This window comes from Amborella trichopoda, chromosome 5 (assembly GCF_054954075.1).
Source record: "Amborella trichopoda isolate Santa Cruz 75 chromosome 5, AtrichopodaSantaCruz75HAP2 v2.0, whole genome shotgun sequence".
In the NCBI taxonomy this organism is placed as follows: domain Eukaryota; kingdom Viridiplantae; phylum Streptophyta; class Magnoliopsida; order Amborellales; family Amborellaceae; genus Amborella; species Amborella trichopoda.
In genome coordinates this window covers 33,239,613-33,261,584 of record NC_142340.1, presented here as the reverse complement: position 1 = coordinate 33,261,584, position 21,972 = coordinate 33,239,613, and the positions used below count along the sequence as shown (strand labels likewise).

Genomic DNA, 21,972 nt, shown 5'->3' with positions numbered 1-21,972 from the left:
TCTCTCTCTCTCTGTCTCTCTCTCTCTTACCTCTCACAAGAAAATGCCTTCAATTTTTCTCTTAGTCTATAGCTTCTTTCCCTCTCTCTCACTCTCCACTGGCCAATTCATCGTCCAATCTGTCTCTATCATGTTTTTGGTCTTCTTCCTTCTCATCATTGTTGGGTTTATGTGGCCTTTAAAGGCTTTATGAGAAACTATGTAAAACATATTTAATAAATGAAAGAAAAATTCAGTGGGAGTGTAGTCTTTTTGTAGACCATACTAGGCAAATGTTATTTGTTGATACTCGGACTAGGCTCGAAGAGCTAGGTCAGCCGAAGTTTGGAAAAATCCAAGATATCTGGGCATAGGGATCTAATCAATAATGTTTCAGTGGGTTAACCCTTGATGAGGTCAGTGTATGCCTAGATGAGAGTCAACAGACCGTGTGGCCCTTGCATATGATGAATAGCCTTTAGAGACTGGGTTAAAACATCATCATTATATTATCATACGACATGTATATAGATAGCTGTTTTGAGATTCGCCGATGAGAGTGAAACGTGTAAATGTGCGAGAGACTACCTTCATGAATCATATGAAATAAAATATTTTTTAAAAATATATGGGACCTTTATAGAATATGGGGTCCAAAATTTAAAAACATGTGGATTAGGTGGGGCCCACACGTGGCCACCACAATGGTGGCATGCCCCACTAATTCACGTATTCTTCTTGGGAAGAATGTTTATCCTCTTGGTTGGCTTATCTTTTTAGGTATAGCCAACTTATGTTATAAGGTTGAATATTTGCGATATTTATTAAATCTCTGAATCAAGATTGGTTGATCAAATAATTAAGGATTGGGTATATTAAAATATAAATTTTCCTTATTTGATGAGAATAAATTTAGGAAATAGATGATAAGGCACTAGCTCATCTCTTTGAATCTTAATAGTGGATTAAGAAGATGATGACTCAAATCTCTTACCCCACAAGTCTATTTAGATTGATGGTTGAAATTTGACCCTACGAATTGAGGTAAAATATATGGTATAGAAAATCTATAAAATGAGGTCTCTCCCTTATAAAATTACATATGTGTTTTATTCTCTATTTAAGAATCCTCTCGCTCCCTACCCCAAATTTAGCTCTCTCCCTAGATTCCCAAAGGCATGCACATCCAAATTTTTATCTCTCCATATTGTTTTTATATATCTCTCCAGGTTGTTGTTGGGTGGTACGTACTACCTCTTTCCTCTTTGGGTGGCATGCCTAAGCTTAGGTGGTTTTGGGTGGTACGTACTACTTCTTTCCTTTTTGGATGGCACGCCTAAGCCTAGGTGGTTTTTTTCTTTGTGGGTGGCAAAGGAGTGGAACCCCTTGCTAATAGATGTCTTGTTAGTAGATCTCTCTCTCTTGATATCCATCTCTCATCTCTCTAAAATCATGCTAAGAGGCTTGATCAAGATTAAGTCATTGAGTGGATTTTTGTCATAGTTGTCATCTTAGGAAAATCAACATACTGATCATAGATCCCGAGCACCATCGGAAGAAGGAGACTCGGTGTGGGATGTATTAAGCCTAGTTGAGGTAATCTCCGACAATTTTACCTGTTTTAAATATTTATTTATGTTTTGATTTTCTCTTCCCATAAAACAATAAAGTTTAATTTTGTTTATTGAATAAAGAATTGTATTTGAAGAGGTAGCAATTGAAAGCTGATTTTATTTTATTTTATTTATTTCAAGAGTGGTTTGATTGTAATTGGATATTGTAAGTGATTTACCGGTGTAGGAATAAAGAATTGTTTTTAAAATATATACATCATGCTTTATCATAAAGTTCTTTCATTGGTATCAAAGCAAGGTATCTTGCTACCTCTAAGATTTATTTTATTTTCTTTTTATTGAGTCCTACATTGCTTTTGGGAAAAAGAGATAGATGGTTGCATGAACTTTCATCTCCGAGATCCAAAAAATCGAGATGTTTAATGGATCCAACTACTCCTCTTGGAAGCGCAAAATCGGATGTGTTTTATGAGGAGGAGTTGGATGAGATCTTGATTGAAAGTCGTCATCATAGTCCAAGTAACGATTTATCCTAATATGCAAAGGATAAATACACTACTTGGAAATGCAAAAATACGCGAACAAGGAAATCTTGCTTTGCGCGATGGTTGACTCATATGCATCGGAATATGAGTCAATGAGCACGGTAAAAGAGATGCACGAGAGACTTGAAATGGAGCATATTTGATCCGTCACTTATATAACAATCCTTAGCCATGAAAAAGTACGATGAACTCAAGATGAGCGAGAGCACGAAAATATCGGATCATGTGTACACTTTTCGTACACTCATTTGAGAAGTACAAGCTACTGAAAATGCAACCGAAGAGCCAATGCAATTGGTTCATCTCATGAACTCACTTCTCAGTTCCTGATTCATCACTTCTGTTGCGGTGCGATCAAAAGCTCCCAAGGTGGAGGAGCTAATCACTGCTCTCAAAGGAGAAGAAGAGAGAAGGAATGTGCGCCACACCTTGGCACTGAAGGAGACGATACATATGGTAAAATCTAAACCCTTCTTTAAGCTTTATAAGAGAAGGGTAAGAAAGTTTTTTTAAAAAAGCAAGGATCTAAGGAGAACAAATATAAAGATCAAAAAAAGACTAAAACTTGTTTTGTTTGCAAGAAGGTGGGTCGCATAGCAAAGAATTATAGGTTCAACAAGAATTTATGAACCAACAAGGAACTTGCTTGTATGGTCTACGAAACCTTATTGCTTGACCCCAAGGGTACATCTTAGTGTATTGACTCGATAGCTATGACGCCCGTGATAAACACTAAGGAAGGGTTCTACACTTTCACTCTCGAGAGGTTGGGCAAACAACATATCTTCATAGGAGGAAATCAGAAGACCGAGGAGTTGGGCGTTGGGGACTACTCTCTTGAATTGAATAATGGGAAGACATTGATCCTAAAACAAGTATTTTATGCTCCCGAAATGAGGAAATGCTTGATTTCGATTCTCAAGATGTCTAAGGCTAAATTTATCACTACCTTTGTTAGAGAAAATACTACAGTGAAAATCATAATGAAGTTGTAATGACCGGACGACTTGTAGATGGTCTTTGCTCAATTGAAATAAAAAAAACGATTGCTTACGTCTCGTCTTCAAATGGTTTGCATGCGTATTTATGTCATATGCGTCTAGGGCACATAGGATTTAATAGAATGGAACGACTAAGAAAAGATGGGATCATTCAAAACTATAAAGGAGATTTATCAAAAGTATGTGAATCGTGTGTGCAAGGAAAATTAATAAAGAAAAGCTCCACCAGGGCACAAAGAGCTATTAATGAATGTGGTTATCAAAAGCCGTAAAAGGTACTCCATCACTTTTATTGATGACCACTTGTGAAATGACCATATATACCTTATGCACATTAAATATGAGGCGTTAGAAAAATTCAAGATTTATAAAGCCGAGATAGAAAACCAAATAAACTTAAAAATTATAGTTTTAAGAACCGATAGAGGTGGCAAGTACTCTTCAGAACTCTTTAAAGACTTATGTGTAGAGAATGGGAATATTCATCAATTTACTATGCCCTACACACCGGATCAAAATGGAGTTGTCGAGTGACGGAATAGGACCTTGGTAGATATGGTGAGAAAAATGATAGGGCATGCAAAACTTTCCTAGATTTTTGGGGAGAAACAGTATTAACAACCTGTTACATTTTAAGCCGGACTCCCACCGGAGCTAACCTTTTTACTCCTCATGAAATATTCATCGGTCGTATTCTGTCCCTCGATCATCTAATAGTATGGGGTTACTCAGCCCATGTCCTTATCCCATACCAAAACCAGACAAAACTAGATCCAAAACTGTGAAAGACTATATTTATTGGCTACCTTGATTATGGTAAGAGGTATTGATTCTACAACCTAGAAAATGGGGCGACCATTGAAAGTCGAGATGCCCATTTATTTGAGGATGAGTTCCTTGAAGCAAGAATTAGTCACAAACAAGCAAATCTCTATGAGATGGCGAGTGACAAGGTTGAGAATCGAGGACCCGAGCCTGAACCTCAACTTCAACCTCAAATAGAATCCGAACTTCCCAAACCAAGAAAGAGTAACCAAGTTACAAAACCACCTCAATACATTGAACACTTTACCTACCTGGGAGAACACTATGATGGGATTGGGGATGAACAAGCTAATGAGCCTAAGACTTACCGAGAAGCCATAACCTGTTCTAAAAAGACCTATTGGGTAGAAGCCATGAAAGATGAATACTCAACCATTAACCAAAATCATGTTTGGGAATTAGTACATTTACCTCTAGATCGAAAATCCAAAGGATGCAAGTGGATTTTTAAGAAGAAACTTAACTCAGAAGGAAAACTAGAAAAATACAAGGTTAGACTAGTAGCCAAGGGATTCAACCAAAAAGAAGGAATAAACTATGAAGAAACATTTTCACCAGTTGCCAAGTTTCAATCCATTAGAATCCTTATAGCCATAGCAGTCCATTTTGACTTGGAAGTCCATCAAATAGATGTAAAGATAACATTCCTAAATAGGGATTTAGAAGAAGAAATTTATATGAAACAAAACAAGGGATTTGAAGAAAATGGAAAAAAGGAAAAGGGAACCTAGTGTGCAAACCTAATAAATCTATCTATGGCCTAAAGCAAGCATCGCGCCAATAGTACCTTAAATTCCAATAGACTATGTCTTTGAATGACACGCATCAGTGGGAGTGATGCGTATTCATCTCTCTATATGTGGATGATATGCTGATTATTAGTAGCTTAATAAACATTGTGTTGGAAACAAGAAATTCCTTATAGAACACTTTGATACGAAGGATTTTGGAGAAGCTTCATACGTGTTGGGCATAAATATTGTAAAAAACAGATAAAAGAGAACCATTCAACTTTCTCAAACGACCTATTGCAAGAAGGTGTTGGAAAAGTTTAACATGAATAAATGTAAGCCCATGACAACCCTCATTGACAAGAAAACAAAGCTTAATAATAAAATGTGCCCTAGTGACGACGACATAAAAGGACATAAAAATTATAGAGATAGTACCATATAGAAGTGCAGTGGGATCCCTTATGTACGCAATGACGGCAACAAGACTTGACTTGTCCTTTGTCATGAGCATGGTTAGCCGATTCCAAAGTAATCCAAGAGTGGAACATTGGACCGCAGTTAAGAGAATTGTGAGATACTTGAAAGGGACTGTGAACTACGTACTTACATATAGGAGAGGATCGAAAATCGCTCTTGAAGGATATTCCGACGCCAGCTATCAAGGGGATCCAGATGATGCAAAGTCAACATCTGGATATGTCTTCATGCTTGGAGAAGGACTGTTTCTTAGAAGTCAAAGAAACAAGATGTAGTAGCATTGTCCACTGTGGAATCAGAATACGTGGCGTGGTTCTTGGCAGTCAAAGAAGCTGTATGAATTAGGAAATTGCTTAATCAACTTGATTTCAAGCCAATACAGTGTAGGGCTGTGAGACTCTACTACGACAATACGGCCGCTATATGCCTATCTAAGGAGCCCAGATTCATAAAAAAATCTAAGCATATAAAGTCCTTCTTCTATCATCTACGCAACAAGGTGCAGTACGGAGTGATCGACATCAACTACATACCTACTGAGGTGATGATAGCTGATCCACTCATAAAGGGCCAGCTCCAAATATTTTTACAAGGCATGTAAGGGAAATGATAATGAGAGAGAGTGAGGAAGAAATATTGTAAGGCCTCCAAAGGCCAAGTGGGAGTGGTTGAGTTTATGTGGCTTTAAAGGCCTTATGAGAAACTATATAAAACATATTTAATAAATGAAACATAAACTCAGTGGGAGTGTGGTCCTTTTGAGGACCATACTAGGCAAATGTTATTTACTGATACGCGAACTAGGCTCGATAAGCTAGGTCAGCCGAGGATTGGAAAAGCCCAAGATACCTGGGTATAAGGATTTAACTAATAAGGGTTTAGTGGGTTAACCCTTAATGAGGTCGGTGTATGCCTAGATGAGAGCCGATGGACCGTATGGCCCTTGTGTGTGATACATAGCCTTTAGAGACAGCACTAAAATTCCATCGTTATATCATCACCCGACATGTACATAGATAGTCGTTTTGAGATTCGCCAATGAGGGCAAAGCGTGTACATGTACGAGCGATTATCTCTATGCACCATAGAGTCGTGATTGCATCATGGGTGATCGTGATTCGCAATTGAAGGTGGAGTGCTCTCATGCATTGATAACTTCTTAGATCTAACAGATCTGATTCCCATCAAAATTAATTAATTTTATGTTATGTGATTTTTAGAATATTTATTTAAAGTTTTTGTGAAACTTCTGAAATTTTATTTTTGTCATTTCGATTTATAAATTAAGATAAATTAATTTTTCAATGTTTTAAATAAAATATAAGATTTAAAAATTTTAAATATGAAATAAAATATTTTCTAAAAATATATGGGACCTCCAAAAAATATGGGCCCAAAATTTAAAACCATGTGTATTAGGTGGGCCCACACATAGTCACCAAAATGGTGGAACGCCCCACTCATTCACGTATTCTTCTTAGGATGAATGTTTATCCTACTTGTTGGCTTATGTTTTTAGGTATAGCCAACTTATGTGTTAAGGTTGAATATTTGAGATATTTATTAAATCTTTGAAACAAGATTGGTTGATCCAATAATTAAGGATTTGATATATTAAAATATAAACTTTCTTTATTTGATGGGAGTAGATTTAGGAAAGTGATGATAAGGCTCTAGCTCATCTCTTTGAATCTTGATGGCAGATCAAGAGATGGATGACTCAAATCTTTCAACCCGTAAGTCTCTCTAGATCGACGGTTAAGATTTAACCCTATGAATTGAGAAAAAATCTATGACATATAAGATCTATAAAAGGAAGTCTCCTATATACGTAATTTATTCTTTCCTTAAGAATCTTCTCTCTCCCTCCCAAATTTAGCTCTCTCCCTAGATTCCCAATGGATTCCCAAAAGGTGAGACGCCCAAATTTTTATGTCTATTTCCAAGTTGTTTTGGGTGGTACGTACTACCTCTTTTCTCTTTGGGTGGCACACTTTTTCTCTTTGGGTGGCACTTTCCTCTCTGGTGTTTTTTCTTTGTAGGTGGCAAATGGGTCGAACCCTTTGCTTATAGATCTCCCCTCTCTATTGATATCTATCTCTCATCTCTTTAAAATCAAGCTAAGAGGTTTGATCAAGATTAAGTCATTTTTTTCATAGTAGGGAAATTAACATACCGATCATAGATCCTGAGTATCATCAGAAAGATGATACTTGACATAGGGTGTAGTAAGCCCGGTTGAGGTATCTCTGATAATTTTATCTTTTTTAAATATTTATTTATGTTTTGATCTTCTCTTCCCATAAAACAATAAAATCTAGTTTTGTTTGTTGAATAAAGAATTGTATTTGAAGAGGTAGCAATTGAAAATCGATTTTATTTTACTTTATTTATTTTAAGAGTGGTTTGATTGTAATTGGACATTATAAGTAATCTTGCTGGTGTAAGAATAAAGAATTTTTTTTAATCACTCCCACTCTATCTCTACTAGTCCTCCTTGAAATCAAATGGTTTGGTATAAACCTTCAAGAGTGGTTTGAGAAATGAGTAATTCTGGTTTATCGAGGGAACTAGCACACGTCCTGCCGCCGTTTTGCAACTGAAAGTTTAACAAGGGTTGATATCTCTTTTACTCATACTTTCAAGTCTTTAAATGATGAAAATAAAGACAATTTCGCAGAGCTTTATATGGTGAAATGAAGCTTTTTGATGGTGCCTCTTATTAAAATTACGAAGGTGAATATGATAAAGAAAAATGCTCGTAGGATACTATTATATTGGGGGTTTTAGCATGAAAGTATTTTGTCTTTCAAAAACTAAAAATAAAAAATTTAATTTGGACTTTCAAAAACCGAAATTATTAAGTTTTTAAATAATTCGGTTTTTTAAAAACCTAATATGGGTAGTTTCGTTTTTTTTTTTTTAAATATATATATATATATATATATATATATATATATATATAACAATGGAAACTTTTAGGTACTTTCATAATAATGGAAATAAAATGGATATCAACGTTCCCTAAAATTTTAGAGAGAGCAAGTGAAACTATTTTAAAAAAATTAGTGACTTTAGATAGAGAAACAATCTAAAAACTTTTAGTGAGAGAAGCTCAAAATATTTAGAGAGAGAAACTATCTCAAATTTTAAGTTTTAAAGAAAAAAATTATCTCAAATTTTAAGTTTTAGAGATAGAAATTATCTCAAAATTTTTTAGAGACAGAAACTATACCTAATTTCAAATTGTAGATAAAAACTACCATAAAAATTTTAAAGAGAAACTATCATATTTTTAGAGAGAGACTACCACAAAGTTTTTAGAGAGGAACGTTATCTTAGATTTCAAATTTTTAGAGCGAAATTGTCTCAAATTTTAAGTTTTAGATAGAGAAAGCATCTTAAATTTTTTAGAGAGAGATACTTTACCAAATTTTAAATTTTAGAGAGAGAAACTGCCTCAAATTTTAGAGAGAGAAACTATATTAAAACATTTAAAGAGAGAATATCTCAACGATTTTAAGGAGAGAAGCTATCTCATGAGAGAAGCTATCACAAATTTTAAATTTTTGGAGAGAGAAACTATCTTAAATTTTTTCGGGAAATAAATTATTTCAAATTTTTTAGAAAGACAAACTATATCAATTTTTAAGTTTTATAGATCTTAAGATTTTTAGAAAGAAAAGCTACATCAAATTTCAAGTTTTCGAGAGAGAAATTATCTCAAAAAATTTTGATAAAGAAACTACATTAAAGTTTTCTCTCTCTACAAATTTTAATATCGTCTCACTTTTTAAAAATTTGAAATAGTTTCTTTTCTAAAATTTGAAATTTGATAATGTTGCTCTCTCTAAAAATTTTGAGATAATTTATTTTCAAAAACATAAAAATTTAGATAGTTTCTCTCTTCAAAAATTTAAAATTTAAGATAGCTTCTATCGCTAAAACGTTGAGATAAATTTAAGGTTGAGATGGAAAGGAATTCCATAGGCCTAACTTGTATGCTATATATTGTACGCCATGTGCACAAATCTTAGCTTGAGTAATGCAATCGGTCATGTAAGTATAGCCCAAATTATTTATGAGATATCTCATTGGCAAGTCATAAAAGATTCTTGATTTTATCCAAAAAACCAAAAACTATAAATCCAATTTTTAAGCTGAAAATTTATATTTAGAGGGTACTCTTATGTAGACTTTACTGGAGACATAGACAAAAAGGGTCAGTCTAGGAATATTATTCCCTCTTATTTAAACCTAAGACAATAAAGGCCTTGAAAATTTTCCCCCTTTCTTATTTTCCTAGAAATATAGATCAATCTAGGGTCTAAGGGAGATTTTCTCCCACTAACGTATCACACTTAATTGGATAACTCATGCCTTCCGTGCATATGATAGAAGATCATTCTCTAAACATATATATATATTTTTTGGTGGTGGATGTGCTCTTGGTGAAACAATGAATAAGGTTGTCTTGTGGTATACTATGGAAGTTGTGTATGTTGATTATAACAATGCTAGAACGTATGATGTTTAGATTAGAACCACTATAAAGAATTTGAAGCTTGATAGAGTGGACAAACGATTTCAAATTTTTTATATCAAAATGTTATCTCATTAATTAAAAAACTAGCATATCGCTCTAAAGGCAAGTTTATTGAAATAAAATATCATTATACTTATGAATTATTGAAAAGGATGAAGTGAATGTAAGATATTTAGAATCAACAAATAATAATTACATATCATTTGACAAAGTGATTGAGTTTTGTGTATTTTCAAAAGCATAAGAAATCAATTGGATCTAGAAAACTCCGCAAAAAGTGATTTTGATAGTTCGGTCTTGAGAGAGAAAAAAATGCAATAAGGTGAAAAACCCCATGACAAGATATGTATAGAGTTTAGTTATATTAGGAAAAACTATTACAAAAAAGTAAAAAAAGAGCTTAACGGTTCAGATTGAATCTGGGCCAATCTGACAATCACGGATGTCCGATAGTATTTGAATTTTAATTGTTTTTCTACAAATCCAAATAATTTGAAATTTGGAGCGTGTATACATAAGAAATAGGTGAATCTTAAAAAAATATCAAAAAAATATTTATATGAAATAAATTAACTAAAATATCCCTGAAAGATTCGGGGGTATTTTGATCATTTAGTTTTACAAATTATTATTATTTATATATTTTTATTAGGTGCGGCTTGATGAGAAGAACATACACGTAAAATTTTAAGTGATTTGGATATGTAAAAAAAAAAAAATTAAAATATTACCAGACATCCGTGATCTTTAGATCAGCCCAGATTCAATCTGGGTCATTGGACTCGTTTTTTCCTGTGAGCTAGTGGGCTCACCCAAGCTTTCTATATATATATATATATATATATATATATATATATATATATATATATATATATATATATATATATATATATATATATATATATATATATATATATAAGTCTTCCCAACGCTTATAGGCGAAAAAAATTAGTGATTTCACTTACCCTCATCACCGTCCAAAGTTTATCGTACGATCACAATTATTCGGTAGTGTTTTATTTTTCATTTTTTTTTTCTACAAATCATAATGATATAAAATTTGGAGCATGTGTGCATCTTAGTGAGGCACACTTAAAAAATATATAAAAATAATAATTCGTGAATAAAAAATTTACCAAAATACATTCCAAAGTATTTCGAGGGTATTTGGTCAATTTATTTCATGTGAAATATTTTGTTGATATTTTTCATAGATTCACCTATTTTTTATAAACACATGCTCCAAATTTCAGATCATTCTGATTTATAGAAAAAAAAAATGAAAAATGAAACACTACAAAAAAATCGTGACTGTAGGGGTTTTGTAGTATCTTCCATATATATATATATATATATATATATATATATATATAACTGATTTCATGGTGTTGGCATAATTTAAGCCGTTGGATCAACTACAATCCAATGGCTGAGGTTGAATTCAACTTTGTCTACTACTTTTGAAATTGAAATGTAATATTTTTAATTTTGAATTCAAAATCTTTGCCCTATTTCCCTTTGTTTCTCCCTCCCATACATAGTCGCTTTCTCCCACTCTCTTCTCTCTCTTCCTCTCCTTCTCTCCAGCTTATCGACTCTAATCTAGAGATCCCAGCCCCTATTCCTCCCCAAAGGAACAGGGCTACCCATCTGAGAAGAACATGGATATTCATCATCTGAAAAGACCTTGGATATTCATCAAGGAGATAATGATTTGCATGAAGATTCAAGATGAGTCTTTCACTTTGTTTTGTTTTTTTTTGGTTTCATGTGATCTCAATTTTTGAAATCCTTCTCTATCAATAACCTATGTTGTTCTGTCATCCTTATCTCTAGGTTATCTTGCTCTTCCCTCTCTTTTTACTCCATTTCTTAATATCTCTTTCAATCTACCAAGGCCTCTCTAGTATTAGCTCTACTAATGGGTTTTTTTATGCTCTATGAATGCAGTTCTTTGGTGTTGTATAAATGGGGATTCTTCAAATCTTTGAATGGGGTTTTTTATGCTTGCCATCTCTTTCTCTTTCTCTCTCTCTCTCTCTCTCTCTCTCTCTCTCTTTCTCTCTCTCTCGCTTATATATATATATATATATATATATATATATATATATATATATATCACAGTTTCTTCTTTGATCCCAATTTTTGAAATCCTTCTCTATCAGCTCCCTATGTTCTCTCATCTTTATCTCTAGGTTATCTTGCTCTTCCCTCTCTCTCTATTCCCTTTTATAAGATATCTTTCACTCTACCGATGCCTCTCTAGGATGAGCTCTATTAATGAGTTGAATGGGGTTTTCTGGTGCTGTATAAATGGGGTTTTCTTCAAATCATTGGATGGGGTTTTTCCAAGCTTTGTGTACGAGCTCTGAGAACGGTCCATAATTATGTATGTCATTATCTCAATGAAGATACGAATGTGATGTTTATTGTAAAAAAGAAAAAAAGATATTATTATGATGTTGTTAAAATCTCCATTGCCATCTTATTATTTGAAGAACCTTGGAAGACCTGCGGCTCAAAGCATCTCTCCATCTCAATCTCCATTGAAGCTGAAGCCCGTAAGGTCCAAATACCTCTTCCACATAGAAGGCTTCATAGATCAGGATGGTCCTCTGACTGAAATATTCTTTGATCATTTTAAAAAAAAAGATCAGGATGGCCCTAAAAGTTGGAAGGAAATCAATTCCTGAGTCAAATGAGGTACCAAACATTTTGGGTTCTTGAATCAAATTTCTTGGGGGATTCTGAGGCTTGGGTGGTTCAATGATGCTTGAATGTGATTTTGGGTGTTTTTCTTTTTCAGACTTTTGTTTTATTTGTAGGTAAATTAGGATTCTTTAATGAAGAAAATTGAAGTGCTCTTTTACTATTTTTTTTGTTTTACAACTGTAAAGGTTCTTGTTTGTAGCAGTAAAAAGGTCTAAATATTTAGAGCCAATAAACTAAATCTGTGAAAAATTCCCTGATTTCAGTAAATCTGTGAGCTCAAATTTGGTTTTACAATGAACTTGTTGAAATTTATTGATTTTAGTAAATCACTCCTTGTTTTTTCATTAGCAACCTGGCTTAATTATATTTCAACTAATTCAGGTTTTTAACTTCCTAGTTGAAGGCTTTCAATTTCTTGATCAATCTTGAGAACATCAGTCTCAACCTCATTACTCACAAAAAAATTATCTAATTGTTTGTACTTGCTAACCGCCACTTTTGCATGCAAGGTTATATGATGTATCACGGATGTAGGCACTTCTCTTTTGAAAGCAATCTTGAATACGGGGGTCTTTTGTATTCAAGCTTGTTAAATGCAAGAATGAATTCATTGTGCATATATTCGGGGTAGTAAAAAAGACCAATCTTTGGGATGAACCAGTTACACTATAAATACTTGACGCTCCAACCATGGATGACTACTAACCAATGTATATTTAACTTATTTTTTCTTGTGTATATATTTAAGGGTGAACCTTGGAGTGTGGTGAGAATTTTTTTGCAGACTTGGAGCCATCTTATGGCTTGTATTTGATGTACATATGCTATGGAAAGTTTGATTTCTCTTATCCTCTTACTAGTTTTCCCTTATTGGAGCTGGTTATTCTAGTGTAGATACTTGGTGCGGTTGGACTTATGACATAATGAGCAACGACTTTGTAACTAATGCTTGTGTGTTTTAGATGTGGGGCAAAATTTATGGTCAATTAATGATTCTATGCATAGGATTCTCTCTTCCTAATGCTTGTTTTTTAGTGTATCTCTCTCTGTGCTCAAAAATCTACAAAGGCACACAACTTTTCTCATTTTTTACACAAAAGCAAATATAATAGCATTTTAAGGAACATCTATGTAATTTCCTCATAATTATGAATCGGATGGGGGGGGGGGGGGAAGCAAATATAATAACATTTTAAGGTACATCTATACAATTTCCTCAGAATTATGAATGGGAGGGGGGAAGGGTGAGGGCGGTGGCAGGGAAAAGAGAGAAAAAGAGAGAGAGATCAAATACAAATTCATAACAATTAAAAATGAAGGATTTAAACAAGGGGTTAGTTTAACAACCTTTTGATTTGCATTCTTCGGTATTCAGTATACTCCTCAAGGTTTCACAATTCCTCTTATCATGACCACTTCCTTTACACATGGTACATTTCTTATGATTTTTTATGTATTCTCCAAGAAGGATTTCAATCGATGCTTAGGAGGCTTCAATTTCTTCTTCACAAGTAGCGGGTCAAGCACTCTCTTATTATTTATTAAATTCACTTCTTCACTTATATTAACATTTAATTGTAAAACTTGAGAATCTTTTGGGCTGCCTTGTTGACGTATTTTATCCATATTTCCTTTGACAATTGCAACTCTCTTTAAGCCCTCATTAAGGACACTCATTGTTTCCGAACATGTTTCTTTATACATAACTCCATTCTTTGTAAAGTTTATCATCTTTCTACACAATTCATTGTATCGCACAGTTGAGGATTCATGCAAATGAGCGTGCATTGTATGACCATGTCCATCTATTACACACCCTTCTTTGGCCTTTTTTGTCCATCGCTTCAAGATGTAATAAGGTGGGATTTTAAAAATATTTTTCATTTTGAGAACAATTAAAATTTATCTACAAAGTAATCCAGCAAACTAGAAGAATTGGCAACTACAAGTTGCTTTGATTTCAGGTACATTTAATGTAACAATGAATACGCTTTTCTATTCATCATATTTTGAGACTTTAAATACAATAATTTTCCCATCATTCTCTGATTCTATCACAACATACTCAATACCGTGACACAATTCCTCTTGGAATTTGTCAAACATTACTTTGGTATAAATGCATGCTGCTTCTTTCTCCATTGGAAAATAAGTCTTCAAAACCCGATGTTTGTGAACTGTTTTAAAGTTCACATCTCTCTCCTTTCTCAATCGACTATCTAATGCAATTGCATAATTCTCAACAAATTCTTTTAGAGTGCTTTTTGCATTTACATAGCCATCAAAAAATGAATTCATACTCTCACTCCGTTGGGTTGTAGACATCTCTGCAAAAAAGCTATTATGCTTGAATGCCGGAACCCATTGCTCACGAATGACTTACATTCTAATTAGCCATTTATTCCCTCTTAAATTGTAGCAATCAATGATTGTTTGCAAACGTGATTCAAATTCCTGTATTGTCTCAGAATTATCAGAATTATGGATTGAGGGGGGGGGGGGGGGGGGGGGGGGAGAGATAGAGAGTGAGAGAGAGAGAGAAACAGAGATCAATTACAAATTCATTAACAATTTAAAATGATGTATTTAAAAAAAGGGTATGTTTAAATATCTTTTGCTTTTGCATTCTTCGGTATTCAGTATACTCCTCAAAACTGGGTAATTCCTCTTATCATGCATGACCACTTCCTTTTCACTTGGTACATTTCCTATGATTCTTTTGTATATTCTTCAGGAAGGATTTTAATCGATGCAGAGGAGGTTTCCCTTTCATCTTCACTGGTAGGGGGTCAAGCACTCACTTATTGTTTATTAAATTCACTTCTTCACTTACATTGACATTTAATTGCAAAATTTGGCAATCTTTTGTGCTGCTTGGTTGACGTGTTTCATTGATATTTTCTTTGACAACTGTAACTCTCTTCATGCCCTCATCAAGAACACACATTCCTTCCTGAAATGTTTCTTTATACATAGCTCCATTCTCTGCCAAGTTTATCGTCCTTATACACAATTCATTATATTGAACAGTTAACGATTCATGCAAATGAACTTGCATTGTATGACCATGTTCATCAATTACACACCCTTTCTTGGCATTTTGTTCCATCGCTTCAAGATGTAATAAGGTGGGATATTAGAAATAATTTTCATTCTGAGAATAATTAAAATGTATCTAAAAAGTAATCCAGCGAACCCAAACATTTGGCAACTACAAGTTGCTTTGATTTCAGGTACATTTAATGTAACAATGAATACCCTTTTCTCTTCATCATATTTTGAGACTTTAAATACAATGATTTCCCCATCATTTTCTGATTCTATCACAACACACTCAATATTACGACACAATTAAACATTGCTTTGGCAGAAATGGATGCTGCTTCTTTCTCCATTGGAAAGTAACTCTTCAAAACCCGTTATTTGTGACTTGTTTCAAAGTTCACATCTCTCGCTTTTCTCAACCGACAATCTAATGCAAGTGCATAATTCTCAACAAATTCTTTTAGAGTGCTTTTTGTATTTACATAGCCATCAAAAAATGAATTCATAGTCTCACTCCGTTGGGTTGTAAACATCTCTACAAAAAAAATATTATGCATGAATGCCGGAACCCATTGCTTTCGAATGACATACATTCTGATTATCCATTTATTCTCTCTTAAATTGTAGCGATCAATGATTGTTTGCCAACATGATTCAAACTCCTGTATTGTCTCATAATTATGGATGGTTGGGGGGGAGAGAGAGAGAGAGAGAGAGAGAGAGAGAGAGAGAGAGAGAGAGATCAATTACAAATTCACCAACAATTGAAAATGATGGATATAAAAAAAGGGGAGTTTAATGACCTTTTGATTTGCATTCTTCGGTATTCAGTACACTCCTCAAAGTTGGACAATTCTTCTTATCATGATCACTTCCTTTCACATGGTACATTTCTTATGATTCTTTTGTGTATTCTCCAAGAAGGATTTCAATCGATGCTTAGGAGGCTTCCCTTTCGTCTTCACTTGTAGGGGGTCAAGCGCTCTCTTACTGTTTATTAAATTCACTTCTTCTCTTATATTGACATTTAATTGAAAAACTTGAGAATCTTTTGGACTGCTTTTTATACCTATTTTATCAATATTTTATTTGACAATTATAACTCATCTTCAAATACTCATTAATAACACACATTGCCTACTGAAATGTTTCTTTATACATAGCTCTATTCTCTGCAAAGTTTATCGTCCTTATACACAATTCATTGTATCGTACAATCAAGGATTCATGCAAATGAACTTGGACTGTATGACCATGTTCATCTATTACACACCCTTCCTTGGCATTTTTTGTCTATCGCATCAAGATATAATAAGGTGGAATTTTAAAAATACTTTTCATTCTGGGAACAATTAAAATGTGCCTACAAAGTAATCTAGCGAACTCAAACAATTGGCAATACAAGTTGCTTTGATTTCAGGTACAATTAATGTAACAATGAATACCCTTTTCTCTTCATCATATTTTGAGACTTTTAATACAATGATTTCCCCATCATTATCTGATTCTATCACAACATTTTCAATACTGCGACACAATTCCTCTTGGAATTTGTCAAACATTTCTTTAGTATACATGCATGCTGCTTCTTTCTCCATTGGAAAATAAGTCTTCAAAACCTGATGTTTGTGAACTGTTTCAAAATTCACATCTATCTCCTTTTTCAACCGACTATCTAATGCAAGTGCATAATTCTCAACAAATTCTTTTAGAGCGCTTTTTGCATTTACATAGCCATCAAAAAATGAATTCATAGAATTATCATGGATTAAGTTTATAATCATATATGGACTACAATAAAGAGTTGACTAAATCGATGAAAAATTGGCCACTAAAATCTCGAATTGGCGGAAAATCCTAATCCGCTAAAAAAACCCAAATTATTACCACCTAACTAACTATATATTATATACCAACAATATTTTATAATTATTTTATTATATAAACAATAACAAATCCAAAATATTTTATAATATCATCTAATTTAAAATGTATTATTGACAACTGTAAGAAAAATAGTACACTACAAGATTTATAACACAAAAATTATTAAATAAAATAAAAGATTTGGTTATTAATGTAGAAATTATTAGAATGCGTATCAATTTTCTTTAATTTTTTAGGTTTCTAGAATAAATTACTGCAAGAGATTGTTAGTAGAAAGAGAGAGATTTCAAATGGCCTCATTATATGAAATCCTATCGTTAAATTAATAATACCAAATTTATGTTAAAGACCATCGTGTTATAAAAATAAAAAATATAATTAGACTATTTATTCCTAGGTAGTATTAAGAAATACCTTTTATTTTCTTGACAAGAAATACTTATTGTGTTATCTTTTATATTTTTTTACAAGAAAAATATGATACTTGTTGATTATCTTCTTTTTTTTTTTTGACAAAAGAAAAAGATGTTGTACCACATTTGCTTTTGCTCGTTGTATTCATTTTATTTTATTTACAAGAAAAATAAAAAAATGATGCTGCCAAAGTACATTTTATTTTTTTATGCCTTTTGTTTTATTTTTTTTGTAAGAAATACTTATTATATTACCTTGTATTTTTTTTACAAGAAAAATAAAAAAATGTTGTATTATCTTTTTTATCTTTATCTTGAAAAGCCTTTTATTTTTTATTTTTTCTATTTTTTTACAACAATATTTTTTGCCTTTGTTTATTTTTTTGACAACAAAAATAAACGAGGACGCGCTCTAAGGTTCGAACCCTAGACATCCACCGAAAAATTGGAATTGTCAATCAACATCTCCATGTCACCTAATGTGATTTTATTAGCTTCTATAATAATATATATTCAATCGTCTTGCGTTAATGATTTTTTGTGAGAATTACCCCACATCGAAGGATGAGCCTCGCTATGTAATAGATATCGTATTGCGCGTGTAGAAAAGTGAGGGGGCTGACATGTGAGGTGAGTTACCATGTGTAGATATGTCGGAGGATTTTTAGGTGCCACGTGTTGCTCCCGTGAGGCGGCCACGTGTAAACCAAAAAATTACTAGAACGCCCACTTTTTTTTGGTGAGACTCATAATTCACTATTGGGAATCGCTCGGTTCTCTCTGAACACGGGCGATTCCCGGTTTTTTTGTGGAAGCGGCTCAGTAGCAGACGATTCTCGAGTCGAACCGGGTGAGTCCGGCACGACTCAGCGAGTTTTCAAACCCTGGTCAGAACCCATTACTCATGGATGGCATACATTCTGATTAGCCATTTATTCTCTCTTAAATTGTAATGATCAATGAATGTTTACCAACGTGATTCAAACTCCTATATTATCTCAGAATTATGGATGGAGGGCCGGGGGAGGGGGGGAAAGAGAGAGATCAATTACAAATTTACTAACAATTGAAAATCATAGATTTAAAAAGGGGCCAGTTTAATAACCTTTTGATTTGCATTCTTCGGTATTCAGTATACTCTTCAAAGTTGGGCAATTCCTCTTATCATGGCCACTTCCTTTTCACATGGTACATTTCCTATAATTCTTTTGTATATTCTCCAATAAGGATTTCAATTGATGCTTAGGAGGCTTCCCTTTCATCTTCACTGGTAGGGGATCAAGCACTCTCTTATTGTTTATTAAATTCACTTCTTCATTAACATTGACATTTAATTGTAAAACTTGAGAATCTTTTGGGCTGCCTTGTTGACTTGCTGTATCGATATTTTCTTTGACAATTGCAACTCTCTTCAAGCCCTCATCAAGAACAAGCATTGCTTCCTGAAATGTTTCTTTATACATAGCTCCATTCGATGCAAAGTTTATCATCCTTCTACACAATTCATTGTATCGCACAGTCAAGGATTCATGCAAATCAACTTGCATTGTATGACTATGTTCATCTATTACACACCCTTCCTTGTTATTTTTTATCCATCGCTTCAAGATGTAATAAGGTGGGATTTTAAAAATATTTTTCATTCTGAGAACAATTAAAATGTGTCTACAAAGTAATCGAGCGAACTCAAACAATTGGCAACAACAAGTTGTTTTGATTTAAGGTACATTTAATGTAACAATGAATACTCTTTTCTCTTCATCATATTTTGAGACTTTAAATACAATGATTTCTCCATCATTCTTCGATTCTATCATAACATACTTAATACTGCGACACAATTCCTCTTGGAATTTGTCAAATATTGCTTTGGTATAAATGCATGCTGCTTCTTTCCCCATTGAAAAATAAGTCTTCAAAATCCGATGGTTGTGAATTGTTTCAAAGTTCGCATTTCTCTCCTTTCTAAGCCGACTATCTAATGCAAGTGCATAATTCTCAACAAATCCTTTTAGAGTGCCTATTGCATTTTTACATAGCCATCAAAAAATGAATTCGTATACTCACTCCGTTGGGTTGTAGATATCTCTTCAAAAAAGGTATTACGCATGAATACCGGAACCCATTGCTCAGGAATGACATACATTCTAATTAGTCATTTATTCTCTTTTAAATTGTAGCGATCAATGATTGTTTGCCAACGTTATTCAAACTCCTGTATTGTCTCAAAATTATGGATGGGGGGAGGAGAGAGAGAGAGAGAGAGAGAGAGAGAGAGAGGTCAATTACAAATTCATTAATAAATATAAATGATGGATTTAAAAAATGGGTCAGTTTAATGACCATTTGATCTGCATCTTCAGTATTCAGTATACTTCTCAAAGTTGGACAATTCCTCATATCATGACCACTCCCTTTACAAATGGTACATTTCCTATGATTATTTTGTGTGCTCTCCAAGAATGATTTCAATCGATGTTTAGGAGGTTTCCCTTTCGTCTTCACTGGTAGGGGGTCAAGCACTCTCTTATTGGTTATTAAATTCACTTCTTCACTACATTGACAAAACTTGGGGATCTTCTGGGCTCTTCTGGGAATCTTCTGGGCTCCCTTGCTAATTTGTTTTATCGATATTTTCTTTGACAATTGCAACTCTCTTCAAGCCCACATCATGAACACACATTGCTTCCTAAAATGTTTCTTTATACATAGCTTCATTCGCTACTAAGTTTATCGTCCTTCTACGCAATTCATTGTATCGCACAGTCAAAGTTTCATGCAAATCAACTTGCATTGTATGACCATGTTCTTCTATTACACACCTTTCCTTAGAATTTTTTGTCCATCGTTTCAAGATGTAATAAGGTGGGATTTTAAAAATATTTTTCATTCTGAGAACAATTAACATGTGTCTACAAGATTTCAGGTATATTTAATGTCACATTGAATACCATTTTCTCTTCTTCATATTTTGATACTTTAAATACAATGATTTTCCCATCATTCTCAGATTCTATCATAACATACTCAATAATGCAACACAATTCCTCTTGGAATTTATCAAACATTGCTTTGGTATAAATGCATGCTGCTTCTTTCTCCATTGGAAAATACATCTTCAAAACCCGTTGTTTGTGAATTGTTTCAAAGTTCGTATCTCTCTCCTTTCTAAACCTTGTATCTAATGCAAGTGCATAATTCTCAACAAATTCTATTAAAGTGCTTTTTGCATTTACATAGCCATCAAATAATGAATTCATACTCTCACTCCGTTGGGTTGTACATATCTCTGTAAAAAAGGTATTACGCATGAATGCCGGAACACATTGCTCACGAATGACATACATTGTGATTAGCCATTTCTTAACTCTTAAATTTTAGTGATCAATGATTGTTTGCCAACGTTATTCAAACTCCTATATTTTCTCAGAATTATGGATGGCGGGGGGAAGAGGGAGAGAGAAAGAGATTGAGATCAATTACAAATTCATTAACAATTGAAAGTGATGGATTTAAAAAAGTTTAATGACCTTTTGGTTTGCATTCTTCGGTATTCAATATACTCCTCAAAGTTGGGCAATTTCCTCTTATCATGACCAGTTCCTTTACACATGGTACATTTCCTATGATTATTTTGTGCATTCTTCAAGAACGATTTCAATTGATGCTTAGGAGGCTTCCCTTTCGTCTTCCCTGGTAGGGGGTCAAGCACTCTCTTATTGTTTATAAAATTTACTTCTTCACTTACATTGACATTTAATTGCAAAACTTGGGAATCTATTGGGCTACCTTGTTGATGTGTGTTATCCATATTTTCTTTGACAATTGCAACTCACTTCAAGCTCTCATCAAGAACACGAATTGTGCCTGAAATCTTTCTTTATACATCGCTCCATTCGCTGCAAAGATTATCTTCCTTCTTCACAATTCATTGTATCGCACAGTCAAGGATGCATACAAATGAACTTGCATTGTATGACCATGTTCGTCTATTACACACCCTTCCTTGGCATTTCTTGTCCATCACTTCAGGATGTAATAAGGTGGGATTTTAAAAATACAGAGTGAGTCTACTAGCTGATGGAATAGTATAAACCCAATGGCCCAGATTGAATCTGGGTCGATTTGACGTTCAGGATTATATGTCGGTAATATAATTTTAATATATTTTATATAAATTCAAATAACATGAAATTTGGAGCATAAACTCTTCTCATCAAGGCGCACCTAATAA

The 21,972-nt window shown here is 33.6% G+C and overlaps 1 long non-coding RNA gene and 1 pseudogene across 3 annotated transcripts; one reads left to right on the top strand and one right to left on the bottom strand.

Moving 5' to 3' along the window:
• The first annotated feature begins 1,256 nt into the window (after positions 1 to 1,256).
• Positions 1,257 to 13,241, top strand: LOC148782057 (uncharacterized). Of its 3 annotated transcripts, XR_016055367.1 has the most exons (3): positions 1,257 to 1,575; positions 12,180 to 12,384; positions 12,903 to 13,241. It is a non-coding gene; the product is annotated as an uncharacterized LOC148782057 (long non-coding RNA). The 3 variants fall into 3 exon arrangements; XR_016055365.1 differs by lacking the exon at positions 12,180 to 12,384; XR_016055366.1 differs by having other exon boundaries at positions 12,180 to 13,241.
• A 7,409-nt stretch (positions 13,242 to 20,650) lies between these two features.
• Positions 20,651 to 21,085, bottom strand: LOC148782056 (protein FAR1-RELATED SEQUENCE 5 pseudogene; annotated as a pseudogene).
• Positions 21,086 to 21,972: the final 887 nt, after the last annotated feature.